The sequence below is a fragment of the Hevea brasiliensis genome, chromosome 4 (genome assembly GCF_030052815.1).
Source record: "Hevea brasiliensis isolate MT/VB/25A 57/8 chromosome 4, ASM3005281v1, whole genome shotgun sequence".
NCBI lineage: Eukaryota > Viridiplantae > Streptophyta > Magnoliopsida > Malpighiales > Euphorbiaceae > Hevea > Hevea brasiliensis.
The window spans coordinates 71,411,229-71,418,035 of NC_079496.1; positions in this window are offsets into that span (position 1 = coordinate 71,411,229).

Genomic DNA, 6,807 nt, shown 5'->3' on the forward strand with positions numbered 1-6,807 from the left:
ACTCGCGTCACACATAATTTCAAACGGTATTGTCCAATCAGAAGCCTGGATAATAGGGGAAGATGTCAATGCAGATTTTAATTTGTCAAAAGTTTCCTTGCACTCTTCACTAAACTCAAAAGAAACATCTTCTTATAAGAGTCTAGACAAAGGCAATGCTATCATAGAGAAATCCTTAATGAACCTGCGATAGAAACCGGCATGACCAAGAAAAGAGCGTACTTCCCTCACAGTTATGGGGTAGGGTAAGTTCACAATTAAATCAATTTTAGACTTTTCTACCTCAATACCCCTATTAGAGACAACTTGACCCAAAACAATCCCCTGTTCCACCATAAAATGACACTTCTCAAAATTTAAAACAACATTTTTCTCAATGCATCTCTTAAGAACAGAATTTAAAGGATGTAAACATGCATCAAATGAATCACCATACATAGTAAAATCATCCATGAATACCTTAATGCAAGTATCAATGTAATATGAAAATATGCTCATCATGCATCTCTGAAATGTGGCAAGTGCATTACAAAGCCTGAAGGGCATCCTTCTAAAAGCAAAAGTTCCAAAAGGGCAAGTGAAGGTAGTCTTCTCTTGATCCTCTAGTGCAATCACAATTTGATTATATCTAGAAAAGCCATCAAGAAAGCAGAAATAAAACTTACCCGCTAACCACTCAAGCATCTGATCAATGAATGGCAGTGGGAAGTGGTCCTTCCTTGTTGTTGAATTCAGCTTGCGGTAGTTTATGCACATTCGTCATCCACTCTGAATCCTTGTTGGAACAAGTTCATTATCTTCATTTGCTACCACAGTGACTCCTGATTTTTTTAGCACTACTTGGACTGGACTTACCCATTTGCTGTCTGAAATTAGGTAAATAACTCCTGCATCCAGTAGCTTTAAAATCTCCTTCTTCATAACCTCCATCATCTGTGGGTTCAATCTCCTTTGAGCTTCTCCACTTGGTTTAGCCTCCTCCTCCAGTAAAATCCTGTGCATGCACACTGATGGACTTATACCTTTGATGTCAGCTATTGTCCATCCAATTGCTTCCTTGTGTACTCTCAGAACCCTGATCAATCTGTCTTCTTCAATCTTTGTTAAATTACTTGAGATGATAACTAGAAGTGTCTCATTATCTCGCAAGTAAACATACTTCAAATGCTTAGGTAAACGCTTGAGTTCAAGAACTGGTGCCTGCACCACAAAAGGTAATAATTTTGTGTGAGATACAGGTAAATTGATCTTTGGTACTCCATACCTTTTTTGAACAGGAGGTAATGACTGCAATGCCATTACTGCCTCTTAAACCTCTACACTTAATGGTTGATTGGTACTGATTTCTTAAATTCCTTGACTAATCACCACTTCTAACTCATCCTCCATGCTTAACTCAAAGACATCCTACATAATTGTATCAATGACATCAATAGAAAAGACAGAATGATCATTAGCAGGATACTTCATGGCATCAAAAATATTAAATTTGACAGTCTCTCCTTCAAACTCTATAGTTAAGGTACCATCATCCACATAAATTTTTGTCTTGGCAGTTTTTAGAAAAGGTCTTCCAAACAAAATCAAAGCTGACTTTGATGTGGGAACACTATCCTCCATATCCAGAATGTAAAAATCTACAGGAAAAATCAATTCTCCAACCTACACCAACACATCCTCAACTACTCCCAATGGGTAAGCATTAGAATAATCAGCTAACTGAATAATGACACTGGTTTCTTTCAAAGGACCCAAATTTAAAGTTTGAAAAACCGAATTTGACATAACATTAATAGATGCTCCTAAATCTGCCATTGCAGGTTCAAATTTAGAATCACCTATTCTATAGGGAATAGAAAATGAACCTGGATCCATACACTGAGGGGGTAATTTTTACTGAATTAATACCGACACATTTTCCCCCACACTGATCTTCTCATTATTCCACAACTTGCGCTTTGTAGTGCATAATTCCTTAAGGAATTTAGCATACTTGGGAACTTGTTTCATCGCATCAAGTAAAGGTATATTTACCTCCACTGTAACACCCCTCACCCGTCTACAGTGTAGCCGAGCAAGGCGTGCTACACGGCGTGCTGGAGCACCTGATCTTATCTGATTTCATTATAGTTCTAGATTTACTTGTTCAAAAACTTTATTTGAGGTTTAGGCTATTTTTTACTTTTATCAAAATCTGACTAATTTGGAAAATTCAAAAATTTCAATGATAATCCAGCAGAGTGCTGGCAGTAATTTGGACTAACAGTTCTTCTGAACCTACAAAAACAATTTCAATATATACTCCAATTCACAACTTAGAATCAGTCTCAAAATTTTTCATACTCAATCTCAATCAGAATCATCATGATCAGATACTTAACTCATATATCAAAATTCTTACATTTTATTATTTTGCATAATTTGCCAACTAAGTACATAAATTTATCAAGTACAGAATATACAAATAAAATTACAGTTACTAATTCACATTACAATAATAGCAGTAATTATAATGTACAGATTATAAAACATGCTTAAAATGAGCCCTATCTACATGCATTGCTGAGGAGGTGACAACCTGCAATTCTTCTGACACTTCTGCAGATCTGGACTCCAAAAATCTCAGTCGACAGTCTACTGGTTTTACCTTCAGTACCTGTGCGAGGAAGCAATTCCATTGCGCTAAGCATTTCTGCTTAGTGGTGCAATAGTATAACAAGAAATAATATATACAAATAAAGAAAGAAATAAATCATAATTTGGATACTCAAGAATCAATTTAATTTGGTATGGTATTTCTAGTATCAACGATCTTATATACTAGTTTGTTTCTCTTTGGAAGTGCTTAGTTTATAACTTTTGATAATACTACCAGATATACAAATTATTCTAAGCGTATTATATTTCAAGTCTCTCTGATTCTGCAATTTATATTTTTGTTATGTTTCTTTTGCTAATCTCCTTTACTCATTCATTCAATACTTAATTTAATTGTACTGAAATTTCATTATACTTAACTTAAATTAGCTTCCTGAATTGAATAATGTTTTAAACACTGCCCATATAGCCTATACACTGACCAGACTGGATAAATGGATATACTAGCACTGGGTACCTAGTACCTCGGGCCGTCACACCATTAGTCACAAAGTGTCTCCCGGTGTGCAAATAATGTGGCTAAAAAGCCATATAATCAATCAGGCATTAAGCCGAGTATAATAACACAAATTGTATAGCCATAGGCTATTAAAATCATAGTATGGCATAATAAGCCATAAAACACAGTATGACGTAAAGTCATTTCTGAGCATTTGTCGAATCCTATTGGCATGCCAACCTATCCAAACTAGTCAACTAGGCAAATTAGGGCATATTACAATATTACATATTTAATTCTTTATTCATAGGGTTTATACATCTTTATGCCTTTCACTGGTCAATAAAATTATTGACCTTTTTATGCATCATGGATAGGTTGATTATAGCATCAACATGTCACAATTTACAATTCAATATGTTGTCAATATAATGCAATTTACCCTTTTCACAAGTTGGCATTCATTGCCAAATCACCTCAAGCATCATTTTATGTAATTACCGATTTTCAATTTTAGTGTGCTAGATTGGTCTAGCTTAAAGTCCTATTTCCCTTGGTTTTTAGCTTCTGGTCAAAGAAGCAGAATTGTAGCTCTATGTCTTATTGCACGCGAGGCAAAATTTTAGGTCTTTCCGAGTTGTATAGACCAAGATATGGTCAATTTACTAAAGCTGGACAGATTGCAACTTTGGTGCAAAATTGGGTTAATTTCTCAATTTTTGTGTGCTAGATTTGTGTAGCTTAAAGTCCTATTTCTCTTGGTACTATTCCCTTCAGTTCATTTCATTAGTCAACCTATAATGTTGACCCTTGATGCACTCTACGTGAGTCAATTCTAATGTTACCAATATGTCACATTTTATAGCCCTTTAGTGTTGGTATATGCTACCAATTTCATTTCCAAGTGTATTGCATTTTATTGCAATTTACCAGATTTCGGTGTACTATTTTGACCTTGCCGGACGACCTAGTTCCCTCGGTTTTTGGGTTTCGGTCCAAACTACAAACTTTTAAGCCTATGTCTTATGGAACGTGGGGCAAAATTTCAGGTCATTCTGAGTTATGTAGACCAAGTTATGGTCATTTTACTATTGCTGGTCAAAATGTATCAAAATTGGTCACTTTAGGTCATTTTTTGTCATTTTAGGTTCGGCCAGTTTGCGGACCCGAACTTGTGCAAGCTTTTTGACTTGCTTATGGTCATTTCTGGGCTTGGGTGTCTTCATAAGACTTGTAGATATAGGTCTTAACTATTGATGGTCAACATTTCAGGTCAATTGGACCTGTTTTGAGTGAGTTATGGCCTAAACACTAACTGCTGCCCAAATGGTCAGTTTTCAGGCCTTAAATGCACTAATCCGGATTTGGTCACTTTTTAAGGTCAGTTTCTAGGCAGAATTTTGGCAACTTTCTACATGAAAGTTGGCCTATTTGGTGTCTAGTTTCACCCCATATTGGCCTCATACCAATTGGGTTCATAGTTTGGCACTTATGGCCTCATTTAAGTGCTGCCTTCAATGCACAACCTGCACAAAGCTCATACACTCCCAATTTAATGTTCCTTCTCCTCCTCATTACTACAATATTCAATGAATAACACTTCTATACATATATTATACACAATTTCAGCAACAATTCTGGGAAGAATGTTCAAGTGCTCAATGAACACAATTCATCATTAAGTTCAAGATTCACTTCCACCAACATTCAACATACTTCAATGTTAATATTACACATATACTTTAACATATTCATACTTCAATATCACTTACACTTGCTGCCCACAAATTGACATTAACATATATCATTAATAATCATATATTCACACACGAATTCATGCTATTAGGGGCTGCCAAACATGGCAGTTTGCTCAAGGCTTCAAGGTTCCATTTCACACCTTTAATCTAAACACTACATGCACATACTTATGCACAAACTTACTACAACTTTCATTTGGACAATTCAACCTTCATTTTCATTCATTAGAAGTAAAAATAACTCAAGCTCAACAAGGGTTCATGGCTGCCCAAAATGAAGCAACATCACAAATCTCCAATAATTGTTTCAAACCACAATTTAAATTTCTCAATTTCAATCAATTCAAGTCCTATCACTTCCCATATATATACCCATATCAAACATCATCTTTAAACTCATCTACATCATTTAAACACATCAAAATCCCATGAATGTCTTGGCTGCCGAAATGAAGGGCTCACCAAATATACATTAATTTACTCAATTTCTTCACAAATCAACTCACCCAAAGCTCAAAACAAGATCTAATGAAAGAAAATGGGGAGATTAAGCACTAACCTCAACTTGGGCTTGATTAAACTTCACCAAAACTCCTCTTTCTTGCTTCCTACATGCTGCCCATGATGTGTAGAACAAGTTTAATGAAGGACTCTTAAAGAAATGATGGCTTGATCATAGGTGGATGAAAGCTTGAATTTTTGCGGCCATGGATGAAGCTTAAAGCTCCAATTCGGCCATGGGAAGGGTGAGTAGAGAAGATGATGAAAAATGGGCAGATTAGTGTCCTTATGTGCCTCAAATAGTGCCACCTAACCCCACTAACTTAGATTAACATTTTAATAATCCAAAGTTTCATAATTCAATTTAATCCCCCCATATTTTCTCTAATTTTCATTACACATTTAATTTCCTTTTTCATGGGGTTTCCAAAATTTAATACTACTTATTTTTAATGGACATTTAGGTTAAAAGGCACATCTAGATGTCAAATGACCAAAATACCCCACTTCGGGTTATATTCCTGATTTTTCGGTAACACTGATTTTTGTCTGTTTCTCGATTTTTCGTTTTTCTTTATACTAATTTATTAATTTTTCTTTAATAATTCTAGTGTCAATTACATCTCAATAAATCTTTATTTATGTTTCAAAGTTAAATTTCGAGGGTTCCTTACGGTTCTGGGGTCGGCAACGGCCTTCCCAGTGCAGTCACCCATCGCTGTGGTGCCGGCTCGTTTAACTTAGCTTCATTTTCTCTCTTTCATTTTTGTTTGATTTTTCTTTTATTTTCTTTTTATTTATTTCATCATTATATGTCTGTTCACTATCACCGAAGTGTAGTTCCAGACATTCCGACTTACCTGGACTGTTATTTGGCTACTAGAGCAACAGAACGTACAGAACACGTACAGTGGGGATGTTACAACTCTTCCCCTCTAAAGAAAAATTTCTTCCTCGAAATTTACCTGATGTGAAGGGCTGAGGGAACTGTTGTCTCCTCTCTCTCCAATGTTGCCTCTTCCGTGTGGTGGTGTCTCCATAGGATTTTCACTAGTGGAATTGTCTTATTTCTGAGCTCTTTTACCTCTCGTGCCAAGATTTTAATTGGTTCTTCTTCATATGTCAGGTCATGTTGTACCACAATTTCTTCTCCTGAGATGACATGTGAAGGATCTGATCTGTATCTTCTGAGCGTCGAGACATGGAACACATTATGTATCTTGTCCAGCTCAGGTGGTAAGGGTAATCTGTAGGCTACTAGTCCCACACGTTCAATAACTTCATATAGGCCAATGAACCTAGGGCTTAATTTTCCCTTTTTCCCCAATCTGAACACTTTCTTCCACGGTAATACTTTGAGAAATACCTTCTCGCCAACTTCATACTCAATGTCTTTTCTCCTTAAGTCAGCACAAGATTTCTGTCGGTTTGAGGCAACTTTCAAATTAGCCT